Below are 18,192 nucleotides of genomic sequence, written 5' to 3'. Positions count from 1 at the left end.
TTGTACCGCTTCGTCAAAAGGATCCTAGAGCTTCCAATTAGATCAGCTCTCTGGGTGTTGACACTGTCTGGCGCGATACAGAAACGTTCTGGGGACTCGGACCATTGCAGACTGTGAAATGGAAGATTTTAGAGTAAAGAAACTTTGATTAAATACCAACAACAGATCTCAATGCAGTAGAGAAAGGATTGGAATACCTGTGGGTACGTCTGGATGAGGGAATGATTAGGTAGGTGCAGCTGAGTTTCATTATCTTTTAAGATTATCATAAATCGTGAATCATGGCTAGATTGTGAATTGTAAAGAGTTAAGTTTCGGACTTTTTTTGAGTGTCGTTGATACCTGACTAGCGCACCTGATGAGAGAGAGAGAGAGAGAGAGTGTTCCATCCACTACCAGTGCCAAATAAAGACCCAGTTACCCCCAGTACCAAATAACGTCCCCAGTTCCTTCCAGCACCTATACCAAATAATGGCCTAGTCTCCTCTTATACCAGTGCTAACTATAGACCCAATTCCCTTCAATACCAGTTCTTATCATTGACCCAATTTCCTACAGTACCAGTACCAATGATTGGTAAAGGTCCCCATTAAACAAGTACCAATTACTGACCTAGTTTCCTACCGTACAAATTACCAATTTTGATCCAGTTTTCTACAGGTCCCATACCAATTGCTAGCCTACAGCACCAGTACCAATTATTGACCAGGATTCTTAGAGTACCAGAGTAAGGTACCACAATCGCTTGGGTTCCCTGTGGTGTCTCTTCGCCTTGATCTCTTCTCAATCCAGACCTGAATATTAAACTCCACACTTCTATCACAGGGGATCCAAAAAAGACAATGTTCATCTCCAGCACTTTCACATATATTCATTAAACAAAGACCCCTTCGCAATAAAGGTAATATGGGCCATTAATAGCTTAATTTTGAAACAGAGTATGACTGTAGTAACATTTGGTTCTGTCTCTCAATCTCAGTTGCATCAGGATCGAATCTAGATCATCTAAGGTTCTGTTTCCTTTGCTTTCTGCTTTACTCTCTTGTCTCCATTTGTCTGTCTGTCTCTATCTCTCTGCCTACACGTATTAGGAATCAAGAACACCATTACAAGTCCTTCAGCGCTTGACCTCGTCATAAACCATCAGGTCATCTGTATTCCGGATTTCCCTTCTAGAATTGGTCCTCCCCCATATAAAGGCGAGATCTCCCTTGGATACTACTCTCTCTCTCTCTCTCTCTCTCTCTCTCTCTCTCTCTCTCTCTCTCTCTCTCTCTCTCTCTCTCTCTCTCTCTCTCTCTCTCTCTCTCTCTCTCTCTCTCTCTCTCTCTCTCTCTCTCTCTGCACACTTCCGACACAGGATCACTCCCGGCAACAGCTTTCAGAGCGGCTGAACTCTGCGTGTTGACCAAAGTGCTACCAAGGACACGTAAATTGTGCCCCCTCTCCTGCGCTTGTGTTGTTTGCCGGGTACACATCCCTTCGGTACATCCTTAATGTTTCGTCGAGTATTAACCTGTCCCCAGCGACTAGCTCACCATGACTGGATCCAAAAATGATGTCGACCTTTTTCAAGAAAAATACGATAAGGTTCAGTGACCAATAAGATCACAACAGAAACTGCATCACAGAGTCGACAACTCTTTCTCACACTTTTTACAAAATTTTGACCGTGTTAGTGAAACCAGTACCGGGTATGATATTCATAGAAAAATGTAAATATAACATCATTTATCACAGTTAAGGTATGAATCATTAAGAAAAAATAAGGTTAATAAATGGATACGTGTTTTGCTTTTCCGGATATCTTCAATAAACGTGTGTTATTCCAGAAAATTTAAGGACATATTCACTTTAATGAGAAGGGTGGTAAGGTATACATCGATGGCTTAAACGATATAATAATATGTTAAGCTCTTCGGTAAAATAATTCAGATATACAACGAAAGATAAATGTTTCAAAAAATTACGCTTCGTGGTAATTAAATTCACTTATAAGCCACAGGTGTGATTGGGTCTTTACCCACTTTCAGGTGGCTGTAATTAGCTAACTGTTGCAACAGTTAAAGTTGTGGTTTTGTTGTAAGGTTGAGTCTCTAAATAATTCCAGAATGGTATCCCGAAAGCCATTCATTAGCTAAAGAATTCTCTGTGTTGGTTTTCGTATCAACACAAAGGGGATAGGTTGCCTTCTGTCACATACTCTTTCCTCAATATGCACCACAAATATTCCTGTTTAATGTTCTGCCATAGATATCAGCGAGCGAGTCGACAATGACCCATCTGAAACGACTAATTAACAAATCCACACTAAATATAGGTTAAACTGACATATAACCGACAGATATATATATAGAGAGAAAATTCCAACATGATATTCATAGACATTAGTTATCGTCGAATTCACTCAACGAATCCTATAATATATTCATAATTGTCGTACTACCTCATTAGCCATGATACGCCGTAACTTATACATTCAAGTGCCGGTGCAAAAAATCTTCACTTCAGTCCCTAATTACATATGAAGGCTTGACAGTGGTTATGGCCTTTGAAGACTAGTAGACATGATGTGTTTTCATGAATAGGCTTCATATCCACATGGACAAAGGATCATTATATCCACAAAGACATTCTAAATTACTTAAGTCAAACGGGACATTATGAAATATTCATATAAAAGTGAAACGCCAGCGAAATAGAGGGGGAAAGCACCAGGTCAAAATATCCACATAGTCAACAACGCTTATGGATCCTCGTCGTCCACTGTGCCTCCACGACAAAGGATAACCCGAGTTTCCAATTAGATCAACTGGTCGGGTGTTGACGCTGCCCAGCATGACACAAAGACGACCACGGAAGAGACGGACCTCAGGTGATGACGTGGGGGAACGACACAGGTCCCAAGTCAAGGGACGAGTCAACGAAAGCAGAGAGAGAGAGAGAGAGAAAGAGAGAGAGAGAGAGAGAGAGAGAGAGAGAGAGAGAGAGAGAGAGAGAGAGAGAGAGAGAGAGAGAGTTTGATAACCTACTAGTATATCACAGGAAGGCGCGAGGCGCCCCAGTGATGTAATATCCAATCACATCATCTACCTTGTCTCAGGTTTCCGGGAATTCAGCCTTGATTCTATATATATACGTATATATATATATATATATATATATATATATATATATATATATATATATATATATATATATATATATATATATATATATAATCGGAGACATTTTTGTTTCGTAACCCGACAGCAAATTAGAGAGGATGAGGCCAGATAAGACCCGAGGATGTAGACGTTCCTGCTGTTCTTATTGACTTTATTCTTACGTAATATCACTCATCTCTATTTCCTTCTAATCTCATTCTCTTTTCCTAACAGTTACCGGCTTTGTATGGGCAAAAACAAGACCTTATGAAAGACTCCAGGTGAGGGTCTTCAGGACTGGCAAAATGTCTGGATCGCGTCATTATCATAAAAGTTAAGAGGGGCAAAAAAGAGTACGGAATGTTCCCCTTAGAATGGTGTGAGGTCGTTGAGTATACCTGGCCAGTTATGTGGCAGCGGTGATTGAGAGTGTGGTGGGCACACACACAGAGCACATCAGACTGAGGTGGAACAATGTGGCTTTAGGAGTGGCAGAGGCTGTGTGAATCAGGTGTCTGGTCCCTCACTCTCTCGCCCTCGTGTTGATGATATTCCTGAATAGAAGTGGTGAGTAGGGTTGATACCCTCCTCTCTCTCTCTCTCTCTCTCTCTCTCTCTCTCTCTCTCTCTCTCTCTCTCTCTCTCTCTCTCTCTCTCTCTCTCTCTCTCTCTCTCTCTCTCTCTGCTTTCGTTGAATCGTCCCCAAATAAATCTACGACACAAAAACTGAAAAAAAACGGGTACATTAATTTACATGCCAACTTCTGAAACAACCATTCATTGATTCATGACTGTGAAACTGAAGCAAAGATTCACTTACTCACTACCCCTCGAATGAACCAGCGATTCATTGACTCATGACCCCGTGACTATCAGGCCAAGAGAATGAACCTATCTCATGTTTTCTCGTGCCTCCGAAGCCCATCCTTGCATCTCTCTCTCCCTTACGCTACTATCGGATGGTATATTGTAACAGGTCGCAGAGCATGGCAGATGGCCAAGAGGCCATATGAAAGCGATTCCATGTCTTGAAGACATCTGGCAACAGCTGACTCATAAATCATAAGTAGAAGGTGGGAGGGTTGAAAGCACGAGGGGCAGAAATGAAAAGGGCGTAAAGGAGGTGCTAGGGGAAGAACAGAGTTGAAGAGGTGGAAAAAAAAAGGAGATGGGAGTATGTGGGAAATCCATAAAAGACGAGACCTGATGGTTTCTGACAGTATTATCTGAAGGAGGACAGTAATGGGATCCTAAATTTCTATCCTATATAAATGGAGATAAGATAGCAAAGCGAATGGCTTCTCTTCCCCCTCCCACCACATTAGATAGATGGAGACTGGACGGCAAAACAGATGGGAAGGAAGGCTCTCACGGAAATGTAAAAGGTATTGAGAAGCAGAAAAGAAAGAACAATGAGAGTGGAACATGAGATATGATCTTATTTCACCTGGTGAGGTGTGTGTGGAAGATTGGTGCTTGAGATGGTGGTGGTAAGCACAGGGCATCTGAATGGAAAGGAGCATTGTGATTTCAAGAGAGATAGAGGGTGCGTCGGCCATATCATTGCTTTGGAAAATTTGTGTAAAAAATACTTAGAGAAAGAAGGGGATTTGCGTGAGGCATTTGTGGATCTAGAGAAAGTATATGATATGGCTGACAAAGAGGCCGTAGGAGAATAAGACATATATGAGAGTTGGAAGGAGGAAGGGTGAGTGGTTCCAAGTGAAGGTGAGTCTGCACAAATGATGTTTGATATCATTACGGCATTTTAGTTCAGAGACAGGTTGGTGAGGTAGATGTGAGGGTCTTGCAGTGAGGGTCAGGCCACTATAACCAATGTTAATTTTCTTATAAGTACTCTTTTGCAAAGTCGGTTTCTTTATCATATTACTCATGAGGCCTTTCCAAGTTCCGTCACCTGGCATATACCAGCAGGTAATAATGAATTCTCCAGGTACTCATAAGGAACAAAGACCTCACATATTAAGAGAAAAAGAATATTTAAGGGGGGTTTGCCCCATCTGGTGAACTGTTGTGGAGTAATCTTGATTTTTTTTCCTTTTTGGAAGGATAAGTAAAAAATGTTTTTTGAGGTCAAACGAGAAAGAAATCAACGTGTTTATGAGCCTATTAGATTTCTTCTGCGGTTAAAGTGGTAGGATCTATATAGATTTGTATGAGTAACAGCAATTAATGTAGTAATATGTGGAAGTTTATATACGGCAGATTGTAGACTGCTTGATTACTGCTGCGTGTGTGTGTGTGTGTGTGTGTGTGTGTGTGTGTGACTTAGACTTTTGGCTTCCCATGGCCCCCATGGCCTGAGAGGGAGATTTGGTTTGAAGTGCGTGGGTAGTGTGGAGCTGGGCATGAAAGGATAAAGTGGATGGTAAAGTGGGATGAGGAAATTAAAAACAGGGAGACCTGTGTGTGTGTGTATGTGGGTGGGTGTAGGTGTAGGTGGATCATGAATAAGGGTGATAGAGAGAATGATGGAGGGAAGAGAGTGATGAGAAGACAGGGCGAAAGAGAGAGATGTATATATATATATATATATATATATATATATATATATATATATATATATATATATATATATATATATATATATATATATATATATATATATATCGGAAAGTATTTCTTTTATTCTCACACCCTCCGTCTTCTTAGACATACTCTCTCTCTCTCTCTCTCTCTCTCTCTCTCTCTCTCTCTCTCTCTCTCTCTCTCTCTCTCTCTCTCTCTCTCTCTCTCTCTCTCTCTCTCTCTAGGTCCCTCCCTTGCCCACCACCACCGCGGCCCCTGAAAACTTTCCCCCTTACTCAGCCATGATCAGTGGAATCATTCTCACCTTCGTCCACGTTGATTGACTTGCAAATGTAATCTGCCTCCGACACGTCTCGGATTTATGGATCCAGACACCGTGGTGACGTCCGCACTACTTCTCGCTGCTTCTTCGTCGCCCACGGTTCTCGCAAAGACCCGTCCTCACTGTTCTCGCTCTCGATGGACGTTGTGGTCCATTGGTTCTCGCAAAAGACCCGTCCTCACTGTTCTCGCTCTCGATGGACGTTGTGGTCCGTATGTTTTTTTTTCCTTTCTAAATAACTGATGCTACAGCCACTTCCCTGTTTCATAGTGGTTACTGTAGCCCTCAGTCCCAGATGAAGGATCTATTTACCTTTATTTTGTATTCTTACTTCATTTCTGTCTTCATATTCGGCAAGGATGTTATGCATGGGTAAGATATTTTTTTAACATCGTCTTCAAAATATGGAGATGTGTCTTTCGATTGTAGATATATGCCATGTATGTGTTTGAATTCTAGGAAAAGCAAAGCTTAACATCAAAGATTATTAGAACACAGTCAAACGTTTTAGCAGTGCGAAAAGTCTACACACACTTTAACCCCAAGTCTAGATCATACATCATAAAGAATTCCTTTTCTCGAATGATTCTATACACATCAACATCTTATTTTTCTAGTTTCCTTTTTTTATGGACGTGGTGTTTATTTTCACATCATATCATCACTTATCCTTTTAACCTCCCACAAACCCTGTGACTTCTCACCCCTCCTGACCCCCTCAATTTCCCCTCGTTGCTCCCAGTGTGGTGACAGCAAGATGGAGTGAGAGATCCCAGACACAAGAGAGGGTTTCCTCACTGATCCGCCACTGTTCTGTGGGTGTGGAAGAGAAGCAGGAAGCCAACCAATTTCCCTGTGATATCCCTCTCCAACATAGCGAAAGAGGAGGGGGAGGAAAAAGGGAAATGATTGGTTCCCTATGTTACATTCTATGTTATAGTCTATGTTGTACCGTATGTTGTACCCTATGTTGTACTTTATGTTGTACCCTATGTTGTACTTTATGTTGTACCCTATGTTGTACTTTATGTTGTACCCTATGTTGTACTTTATGTTGTACCCTTTATCATACCATTTGTTATACCCTATGTTGCACCCTATGTTATTTCTTTTCTAAGTGTCTCTATTTACCTCAGTTTCTTAATCTATCTCTGTTATGGGTTGCAAACAAGTCTTAGTTTCAAAAGTAGATCATGTGCGTCATGCCATATGGTCCATAATCATTCTCATATTTTTTCTATCTCTCTGTTACTTGGGTTTTCTATATTCTATGACTTTTGGGCTCTGAACATTTATGGGTTTTGTGACTTTCGGCTCCTACGTCTCTTCCAAGTTCTATATTTCCTCTTCATTATAGTGTTCAATGCTTTATACCTATGGGATCTCGCTATACATAATCCCTTTATTGTATCAACCTTCTTTCAGTTATTTTTCCCTCCATTGTTATGATCATGTCTCTGATGATCTACGGAATCCAAAAGAAATATTAACAGATCATAATAACTCAACCCCTTGAATATACCCTCAAAGGCGATTATATTAAATCATAAGGAATGACACAATGACTTGGCTTCTTAGTAAACCCTGCCTAGTTTCCCTAAGCGATATACACTCCAAGTAATCCCAATGGACGACAGCCAACACTGAGAATGGGCGAGTAACTTATCCTCACAGGTACGCTTAGACTACACACTTTCTTTTCCAGTCTTAGAGTGACTTTAATTCACTCGTTTCTCCCGTTACCAGAGGCGTCACCTATCATATTGATATTCTACCCAAGACCGAGTTTCGTATCGACCAGGAAATCAAACATTCATCCACCTGGGAGAACGATAGGCAAAAAAGAGAGAAAGTATTCTTTTTTATATATATATTGTTTGGTGCACGACGCAATGCCTCCCCCAGAACGCAAGTCAGCTAGGGGACACGTCCGTATGCGGGCCTTATCAAACTTTTAAGGTGGAAGTCGACAAAGTAGGGGAAACGAGCCTTATTTCTAACGTTATTCTGAAGGTAAAAGTCATCCTCCATCAATGACGTGTATGGATTATTCAAAGGTTTATGCATAGTGAAGAGCACCTTTCTTCTCTTCTGGTCCGGTGAGAAACAATGTCTATTTTTCTTTTTTCTCGGTGAATGGATGGATATTCATTTGAAACCCGTCTATTTCTGGTTAGCTTATCTGTGCGCGGGAAAAAACGAGAGAGAGAGAGAGAGAGAGAGAGAGAGAGAGAGAGAGAGAGAGAGAGAGAGAGAGAGAGAGAGAGAGAGAGAGAGAGAGAGAGAGAGAGATCCCGAAGAGGCTCCCTGGGAGGCGTCTCTTCCAAGATCCAGATATCTGACTGGCTTAGGCCTAAGTAATTCACAGCAGGACTTCGCCCCGAACACCCGTGCCTCAAAAGACTATAATTCATGGAAATTATTAATGCAAGTGTCGGCCCCGTCGACATGTAGAGAGAGAGAGAGAGAGAGAGAGAGAGAGAGAGAGAGAGAGAGAGAGAGAGAGAGAGAGAGAGAGAGAGAGAGAGAGAGAGAGACAACATGGAAAAGACAGATTAAAGTAGACTGCTGCAGGAGGATCGTATTAGTGACTACTCAGAATAGTAGACGAAAATTGATGCAGATAGATTGATAAAGTAGATGGCTCCTTTCCTACCCACCACTGTAGATGGGGATGGGATGATAGAGTAGATGGCTCCTACCTACCCACCACTATAGATGGGGACAGGATAATAAAGAGGAAGGCTCCCCCTCTTCCCTCTAACCACTCCCTCCGGCGCCTCGACCGACTGGAAAATACCTATATATATATATATATATATATATATATATATATATATATATATATATATATATATATATATATATATATATATATATATATATATATATATATATATATATATATATATATATATATATATATGTATGCATGTTTCGTTGGACTAAACTTACGAATGTGAACCAGCTAGGGTAAACCATGGAAAATTCTATGGTGCCTTGTTGTTGATAGGGAGCTGTGGTTCTGGTGCATTACAGATGACAGTCACAGAATGTGAGCGAATGCGGCTTTTGTATGTATGTATATACATATGCATGCATGTATGTGTGTATGTGTGTGTGTTTGCACATACATATTGTTGCCTTTCAGCTTCGTATTTTCCCTTTACCAGATTTAAACGGAAAAACCTCTCATCTAACATTTTTCAGTGTCACATAAAAGAGCTCCATCACAGATACGATTGAAACTCAAAAAGGAAAATAAAGATAAAAAAATGAAATATCGGCCAGTAAAACAAAAATGCAAAATCCAGCAGAAACATCGTGATTTTGATTTATTTCTATCGCGAATTTATTTGGCGCTACAACTATGATTTATTTCCATCATAAATCTATCATTTTTTTTTATCCCCCTCTTTTACAGAAGTAGCATTATCCATTTCTTTTTTTTTCTTTTTTTTTTGACGTGGGCGGTAGGGAATATGGAATGAAAAATGCCTGGGATGGAGCATAAGAGAAGAATGGCATGATCAAAAGATTAATATAATTAATCAGATTGCGTCTGGTGTCTAATAATTTTAAACATTTATATCTGCAGGATTATATGACACTGAAAATCATGATTATAATCAAACTCTAAAAACAATGTGATACACACAGACCAGAAAATCATATCGAAAATCGAATCTAACTTCAGATAAAGATGATTATCAAATGTGAAAATGTTTAACATTAACGTCTGGATTTGCGATTAAATCGATTGCTTAATGAGGGTACAGTCCTGCTGTACCTATGATAGTCGACAAAATCTATCTTCATATCCATACCAGTGCCATAACCAATCCCATAATTATGATTACTCATCTAGATCGTATTTCCTCCATACATTAGTTTAGCAACGTAGACTCAAGTCACGGGAGAAGACATGAACGTAACAGATATAAAATAGATATTGAGCAGCTTAAAAATTTTTTGGAAAACCTTGGAGGCCCACTAACTCATGCGCTTTAGAGCCAACTTTTGAAATTCCTTTTGGAGGTCCGTTCTTAATCTACTGTTTAATTAAAGCTGCTTGAAATCTCTGAAACCGAAACGGGTTCGTTAGGATGAACTAGAGTTCGTTAATGAGCTAGTTAATTATGGAGAACAAACTAGATCAAAGTACCTCACGTAGGTTAAGATTGTTTACACTGGGGGGTAGAGACAAGGTCATTTTCCCCCACAGCTACCATCCTCACCTACCACGAACGAACTGATAACTGAATTAGTAAATGAGTTACTGCGCACAATTTCTCAGCTTTTTATTCTCTCGAGCTTAGCACAATGACTCTATTTCGTGTGTCCCAACGCGCATTTATTTCCGGACACCAAGAGTGAAATGTAGGAGAGAAATAGAGGAAAGAATTGTGAAAAATTCTTTGGCGTGTGATGCTCTATGGTGATCAGCGTTCTCAAAACACTCCCACGTCATGCAGCGTGAGCGTCAGTGATGTAAACACACTCGCTCTCTTCTCAGGGGACTTGAATCCATTACCCCCATTGCAGTACGTACGCCGATGGGGGGGTGGGGTGAGTGTGTGTGTGTGTTTGTGTGTGTGTGTCCCGCTCTCTCTCTCTTTGGGCAGCGGGGATGTTTATCCTTGAGTGCCACGGAGTGTTCGTGGTCTGCCTACGGAGCAGCGACGTACAGGGGAGTTCAAAAGTCAGTCCACGATTGGGTCCTTGTGATGGGTCACTCCGGAAGGAGGCGCCGTAGGAGAACCAACATCCAGCAATGGGTCTGGACGTGATGCCATCAAGTCTGGAGCTGAAGACAGTAAAGATCCTCAGCTTCCAGCTCTCGCTAGGTATTTCTTTCTTCTTTTTTTCAAGTCCACGTAGCAGCAGAGACGCAAATGGTCCTCGCGTATCTTAGTGAGAGTTTTTTTTGCAGCCACATATAGTTGTCTTTCGCATGTTCCAAAAACTCCTTTTGTCACTTCCAGACTCCTGCGTGTGCACTTCCAGACCCCTGTGGTGTATATAGCTGGACTGGAACCCTTCCATGTACTGAATTTTGTAAGGTTTAAAAAAAGAACAAAGAAATGAAAATGATTCGAAGGGATGCAGTGGAGGTGATGCTCTGGTTCTATGTCGCGTTTACGAGAAACGACTGATTAATCTCAAATAACTTTTATTATCTTTTGCGAGAGCTTTTTTTAAACGCTGAAGACCGTTGCCGCTAATAGGACTCTGCGAGATAATGGTTCTTTATAAGTAACGTTTTAAAGCCTCACCACATATTCAGTGTCTTATTCTGACCTGCAAACATCTAATAAGACTCATAATTATAGTCACTAATGACTGAAATTACCATGGGCAAATATGCAATAAAGCTACAAGTCATTTAAGGTCTTGAGATGTTCATTCAACCCCGGTATTAATGTGTATCATTTCCTTAAGAGGACCCAAGCAATGGTGGCAAATGACAACAGAAAATGGACATGAAGCAGCGTATTCTTGAACACATAATATCCCCATTTACAACACTCACACCTAAGAACAGGGTAAAACCAATGTTTCCAATGGAGGGGAAAAAAGAAATAACTTTCTATTACTCTATCGTTGAACTACAACGAGTGTGGGATCCAACAAGCAGATATTCACATACAGAGCAATCTTAAAACTTGACGTAAAACCAGACTAAATTTTTTTCCTCAGATGTATTCAGTGGGGGGGAAAACGCCTCCTGATTGTCTTAAGATTCCTGCTGGGGGAGAATCACTTCGTCTGAAGGGGATAATCGATGAGTCAGCTAGGGTTCCTGTCTGGCTGCTGGATGATTAAAAAATTTTTCTGCTGACGACGGGGATATGAAGCTCTCGGGTGCGTCTCTAGCCTATCTCCTTCAAGGCTTTAAGGAGAAAAGGAATGACTTTATATATACATATATATATATATATATATATATATATATATATATATATATATATATATATATATATATGCAAACTGACATGTACTGATTATCATCACCACACTACATGACCTGTGTTCTCACCCGGTGGACGTGGCAGGCTTCCTGAGCTCTGAGTGGGAAGTCATTCTCGACGCGATTCTACCACTGTCGAAGGACGGAATGAGATATAGCACCATCGAGGACCTTGATGCTTAAGAGGAGCCTACCAAACCCTGCTCCTGCGTGGAGATTCGAAGCTGTCGAGACCCACGTAATGAGTCGTGGGAGTTACATACCTAAAGCATAAACAAACAGTAAAAAAAGAAACTAATTAAAAGCTAAATAGATAACTAACTTACTAACAGACGAACTTACGAAGTAGTAAATTAAATAAACAGATTGATAAATAAATAAATAGCTAACTGCCCAACTAGTGAACTAACAGTCTAAATAATGGAATGACTAATTAGATAACTAATTAAGTTTACATGTAAAACTTCAGCATACTTTTGCCTTGACTTTCAGAGCAACGGATCTCATCAGGTCTTGCCTGGTACGCCAACCTGGTGGACGAACCCTCGAAATTCCCCTGAACAAAGGCAGACCCTGAGGGCCGGGTCCTCTCCTGTGTCCACTGGTCGTAATAGGTTAATTCCCTTCCATTCTTTCCCTAACTTTCCCCAAAATCAAATTCCCCGAATGACTTTCCTTGGTTTCCGACGATAGTCAGTATCTATGCATTTCGCTCTTAGTGGATTAAAACATCTATTTCGGCTTTCATATGTGTTCTTCCCCATCCCGTCCGACAGATATTTTATACAGTAGAACCGATGCATAATTCACCCGCGCTGAAGTACAGTACACATAACACGTGAAATTTTACGATTTACACTTTTACATACGACGTAAAAGATTTTGAGCGGGATGATTTACACTCGCATTATTCTTTTTCTGTGTTTTTTACAGTAGGGTGAGTACGGATTAAAATGTATGTATGGGGGAATACCAGAGGATGTTGGCATGAGGGAAGCTATGAGTCTGGGAGGGGAAATAGTATGTTGTTGTATATGAACTCTGCTGGTGTTGAGAGCCATTTCAGCATTGTGGTGTGGAGAGAGAGTCTCTCTCTCTCTCTCTCTCTCTCTCTCTCTCTCTCTCTCTCTCTCTCTCTCTCTCTCTCTCTCTCTCTCTCTCTCTCTCTCTCTCTCTCTCTCTCTCTGTAACCCTGGCATTATGATGAAATCCCATCGTACGTACTCGCAATACGTACCGAGGTACGTTAACCCCAACAATCTGCCAATCGAGATGTATATATATCTTAAATTCTCGTACAGCTTCCCTAAACACGTACGTATCTCTTTACCTTTCATAATCTATCTCCATTTCTAACCCTCTATCGAACAGTCTACCATTCACTCCCTCCCTCCCTCCCTCTCACAACTAACCAGTCTCTACAAACCGGTCATCAAGGATCCTTGACCCTGTCTCGACCACCGTCCAAGATCGTCTTTTAATGAGAGCTCCAGCAATTAAGCTATCATATGTCTTCCTGGGAGAAGAGAAAGGAAGGTACTCTGCAGAATATCTATATCTCTATCTATCCATCTATCTATCTATCTATATCTATATCTATATCTATATCTATCTATCTATCTATTATCTATCTATATATATATATATATATATATATATATATATATATATATATATATATATATATATATATATATATATATATATATATATATATATATATATATGATATTGGTGAATAGGTTTATAGGCAAATATAGATAGATAGATAGATATGGATAGACAGATAGACAGAAAGATATACTCGTCTTCACCACGACTTTCATTTTTTTTTCTTCTACTCCCAGGATGGTCGAGAGCTGGTGAAGTCAACTACAGCAGGGGAGGATATCTCATCCTCTCCCCTTTTGTCCTTGTTTCGTCGGCCGACTGTTGTGGTTGAGTCGTTGCCAAAGCCCTGGTGAAGGAGGAAGCCATCCTCTCTCTTCCTCCGTTTGCTCGCCTCACACACACACACACACACACATATCCCAGGCTCGGCTGAATGGAAAAGATAATTTTACCAAACGAATCGAGAGCCGTTCACTCAGGTGGTTTGGTTGGAGGATGAGAGATTGAGAGGTGTGTGTGTGTGTGTGTGTGTGTGTGTGTGTGTGTGGTGAGCTAGAAGGTGGGAATGTGATGTTGGTCCAGTAACGAGTGATAGTGATGGAATATATATCAATATATATATATATATATATATATATATATATATATATATATATATATATATATATATATATATATATATATATATATATATATATATATATATATATATATATATATATATATATATATATATATATATATATATATATCAATATATATATATCAATATATATATATATATATATATATATATATATATATATATATATTGATAACGGTTGTTTTGGTTGTTTAAGACAGTTTTGGACGGAACCAAAAGTCTAAAAAAGAGATGGTTTAAAGAAAAATAATCACATGACAGAGTGTATGTTATAACGATAGGTCGCGGAGAACGTCTAGACTAACGAAGGATATTCATTAATGAAGGTCTCCTTACGCTGGCATCTAACGAGGCTTAGCACCGAAGATCCTCATAACGAAGACCCGGAATATCGAGGAGTATCGTGAGAGATTACATTATGAGAACCTACAACGTCATCGAGCGTCTGCGTCTGCGTCTGCTGGGGGACTGGACGGAGTCCATACTCGTGGACGAGAAAGCTATACACGCTAGTGTTAAGGTGGAAATCCAGAGTGTGTGTGAGACGCCCTGAAGAGCTGAGCAAACGTAGGGTGAAATTGGCATCATTCTCCATGTACTACTGGGCCAAAAAGGCAGATTTTTCCATAAGGTATAAATCTATTTACACTTGGAGCATATATATATACATATATATCAACTCCTTGAAGTACTCTGTCCATCATTTACTGAATAAGGTTAGAGAGGACTGAGCATAGGAGAAACTCTTGCCTGACGTGGACGCCCGTGTGGAAAGACCTAAGGGAATACACACACACACACACACACACACACACACGACACACGACAGCATCATCGTGAGCTTTGGATATCACACTGTGTATAGGAAGGAGAAAATGTTATACTCAAGGCTCCTCACCTCACTCCCTCTCCCTGGATAGCAGCAACCTCATTCAGCACCGGGCTCATCTTATTTACCTCCCACCACCTCAAGGATATCATACCATCAGCTCTCTCTCTCTCTCTCTCTCTCTCTCTCTCTCTCTCTCTCTCTCTCTCTCTCTCTCTCTCTCTCTCTCTCTCTCTCTCTCTCTCTCTCTCTCTCTCTCTCTCTCTCTCTCTCTCTCTCCCCTGTGCCAGGGTTTCACACGAACTCTGACAATATTTGCTCGAGGATGTTTTTGTTTTTTTCTTCAGATAAGAAAATGAAAATTCACTGAAAGAAGAAATCTTTTAGCTCATTGTTCTACAAAACATAAACGAAGAGTATCCTAAATGATTTAGAGAGAGAGAGAGAGAGAGAGAGAGAGAGAGAGAGAGAGAGAGAGAGAGAGAGAGAGAGAGAGAGAGAGAGAGAGAGAGAGAGAGAGAGAGAGAGAGAGAGAGAGAGAGAGAGAGAGAGAGAGAGAGAGACAGAGAGAGAGAGAGAGAAAGAGAGAGACTCTACCACAGGAAACAGCGAGGGAGGCTGTTCTTCCCTACATATTTACAGCCGGGCAGTTAGTTAGCTGTCTGTGATGGCCTGTAGCAGGAAGGATGGTCCGCCTGCTGGAAATTATCGGGCCTCCCTCACTTCCCTTCCTCAGTCTTATGTCTTGATGACACTGAGAGTTATGGCTACCTATAGATTGTCTTGTCTCCTCTCCTTTTTTCCCCTGGTTAATAACGAAGGCTGTAGTCTGATGTATAGCCTCTCTTCGCCCGTGATCTTGAAGAACGAAGACAAAGGCTTCATTGGATAAGGATCGTACTACATCTCCTGTGTTGAATTAGATGAGATGATAAGGGAGAGAGATAATGACAGCAGGTGGAGAATGTATTCTCTCGTCCTTTTATCTCAGAGAGACTGGAGGTAATGACAGAGATTATCTTTTATTTAGTGTGAGTGGTGATCATATAGAGTGTTGATCGTATCAGATGGAATCAATTTAAGGAAAGCAAAGTTGAAATCATAGGCAATACCCAATGGTTTTTGAGTTTGTAAAAGAACTCAACACTTTCTCACTGTAATTAAATGAGATCGTTATTCTAAGATGATTATTGCTGTCGAGTATAATGAGGATAATAAAGGCTTGATTAAGCAGTCGATATAAGGACGATTACTTTATTGATTGGAACACTTTGATTGGCAGCGTCTGATTACCGTAGAATATTGGGATTAATTGAATGAAAATGAACGACCAAAGTCCCTTAAATAAAGAAAAGCCAACAGCAGCGTAGGAATACAGTAGTTTGACCTTCTTATGTGGGCGAGATTGTCCAAAGACTGACCTCCTCCAATTTGAGAGGTCGTCCCAATATCGACCTCTTCAGGTGGGTGAAGCTATGCCAGGATTGACCTCTTCCGTTGAGGGAGGTCATGTTAGAATCGACCTCTTCATGTAGCCGAGGTCATTCTAGGATTGACCTCCTCAGGGGTGTGAGGTCATGTTAAAAGTGACCTCTTCAGGTAGGCGAGGTTATTCTAGGATTGACCTCCTCAGGTGTGTGAGGTCATGTTAAAAGTGACCTCTTCAGGTAGGCGAGTTTATTCTAGGATTGACCTCCTCAGGTGTGTGTGAGGTCATGTTAAAATTGACCTTTTCAGGTATGATAGGTCGTCCTAGAATTGACCTTTTCAGGTAGGCTAAGTCGTTCTTGGAATGGCCTCTTGAAGGGGTTAAAGTCATGCTACGAATTACCTCCTTAGGCCGACGATGTAAAATTCTCTAAAAGCGTCAGGGGGATAAATGCCTCAGACGAGCGAGTTTAAATACCTGCAACACGCCTGGGTTAAATACCTGTGACGCGTCCGGTTTAAATGGCTCCGAGAGGTTCGGTTAAATGCCTTTCACGAGTGCGGCTCAAATACCGTAAACAGTCGGCCTTCAAATGCCTTTGGATGAGTTCTTTAGGATTATATGCCTCCCATGCGCCGTGTGTAAATGCAGGTAACTAATTGGGTTTAGATGCTTTAAATGCATCTAGGGTTTAGGCGTTTCTTTTTTCTTTAAGTTTAAAAGTTTTAAGACTCAGTGGATCAAATGCCTCAAACAGGGTGAGTTTACATTTCCCCGGCGCTTTTTTTTTTCAATGTCCTCGGGAGATGAAGTTTAAAGATGCCCCTTGCATATCGGGTTTAAATGCCTATGGAGTGACAGGTTCAGCGTTTAAAATTTCCAGCCGTGGTATATTCAGATATTCCAGTACACTAGAATCTAAAAACATAATCAGAATAATCCATATACACTAACCCGGTGGATTTATGTAGTACAGTTCGGTACATATTCATACCTCCGCTCGAAGGATTTATGTACCCCAGCTCGGTAGAATTATATACCAAGGTTTGAATGATTTTTGCCCCATATTCAGTGGATTTATATACCACATCTTATTGGATTTATATACACAATTCCGTGGATTTACATCCAAAACTCGACAGATCTATCATGTATCTCAAACAGTAGATTTAAATGCTACAGATTGGCTGATTTATATGCTATAGTCCAGTCAATTTCTAGATCTAAGCTCGAGTAATTTATATGCAACGACCCGATGGGTTTATATACCGCGGCCCGTAGGACTTAGATACCACAGTTCAGCAGATGAATGCACCTAAGCTTGGGGGAGTTATATACACCAGCCTTGCGAATTTGTACGTCTCGTCATAGTAGATCCATTTTCTTTTTTACTACAGTGTAGCAAGTGTAAATGCTTCAGCTGTATGGGCTTTGCCATCTCGTTTGTACTGCTGTGTATATCCTTCTTTTCATAAAGCGAGATTGTTCGTCAAGGACATCAAATTTTAGTGCGTAACAAGTTTTCAAGGCTTCCCCTCCACTTTCGTGTGTTATTTGTATTTGTATCTCGTGGGTTAAATGATTTTCCATCCAGAGACCATGCCATGTCAATCTTCATCAACACACAGACCAAGCCAGCATAAAGCACATACCACAAAGACATAGAAAGCAAGATGATATCCATTTCCCAC

This window comes from Panulirus ornatus, chromosome 30, assembly GCF_036320965.1.
Source record: "Panulirus ornatus isolate Po-2019 chromosome 30, ASM3632096v1, whole genome shotgun sequence".
Classification (NCBI taxonomy): domain Eukaryota; kingdom Metazoa; phylum Arthropoda; class Malacostraca; order Decapoda; family Palinuridae; genus Panulirus; species Panulirus ornatus.
Note: the sequence above shows the minus strand (reverse complement) of the source record.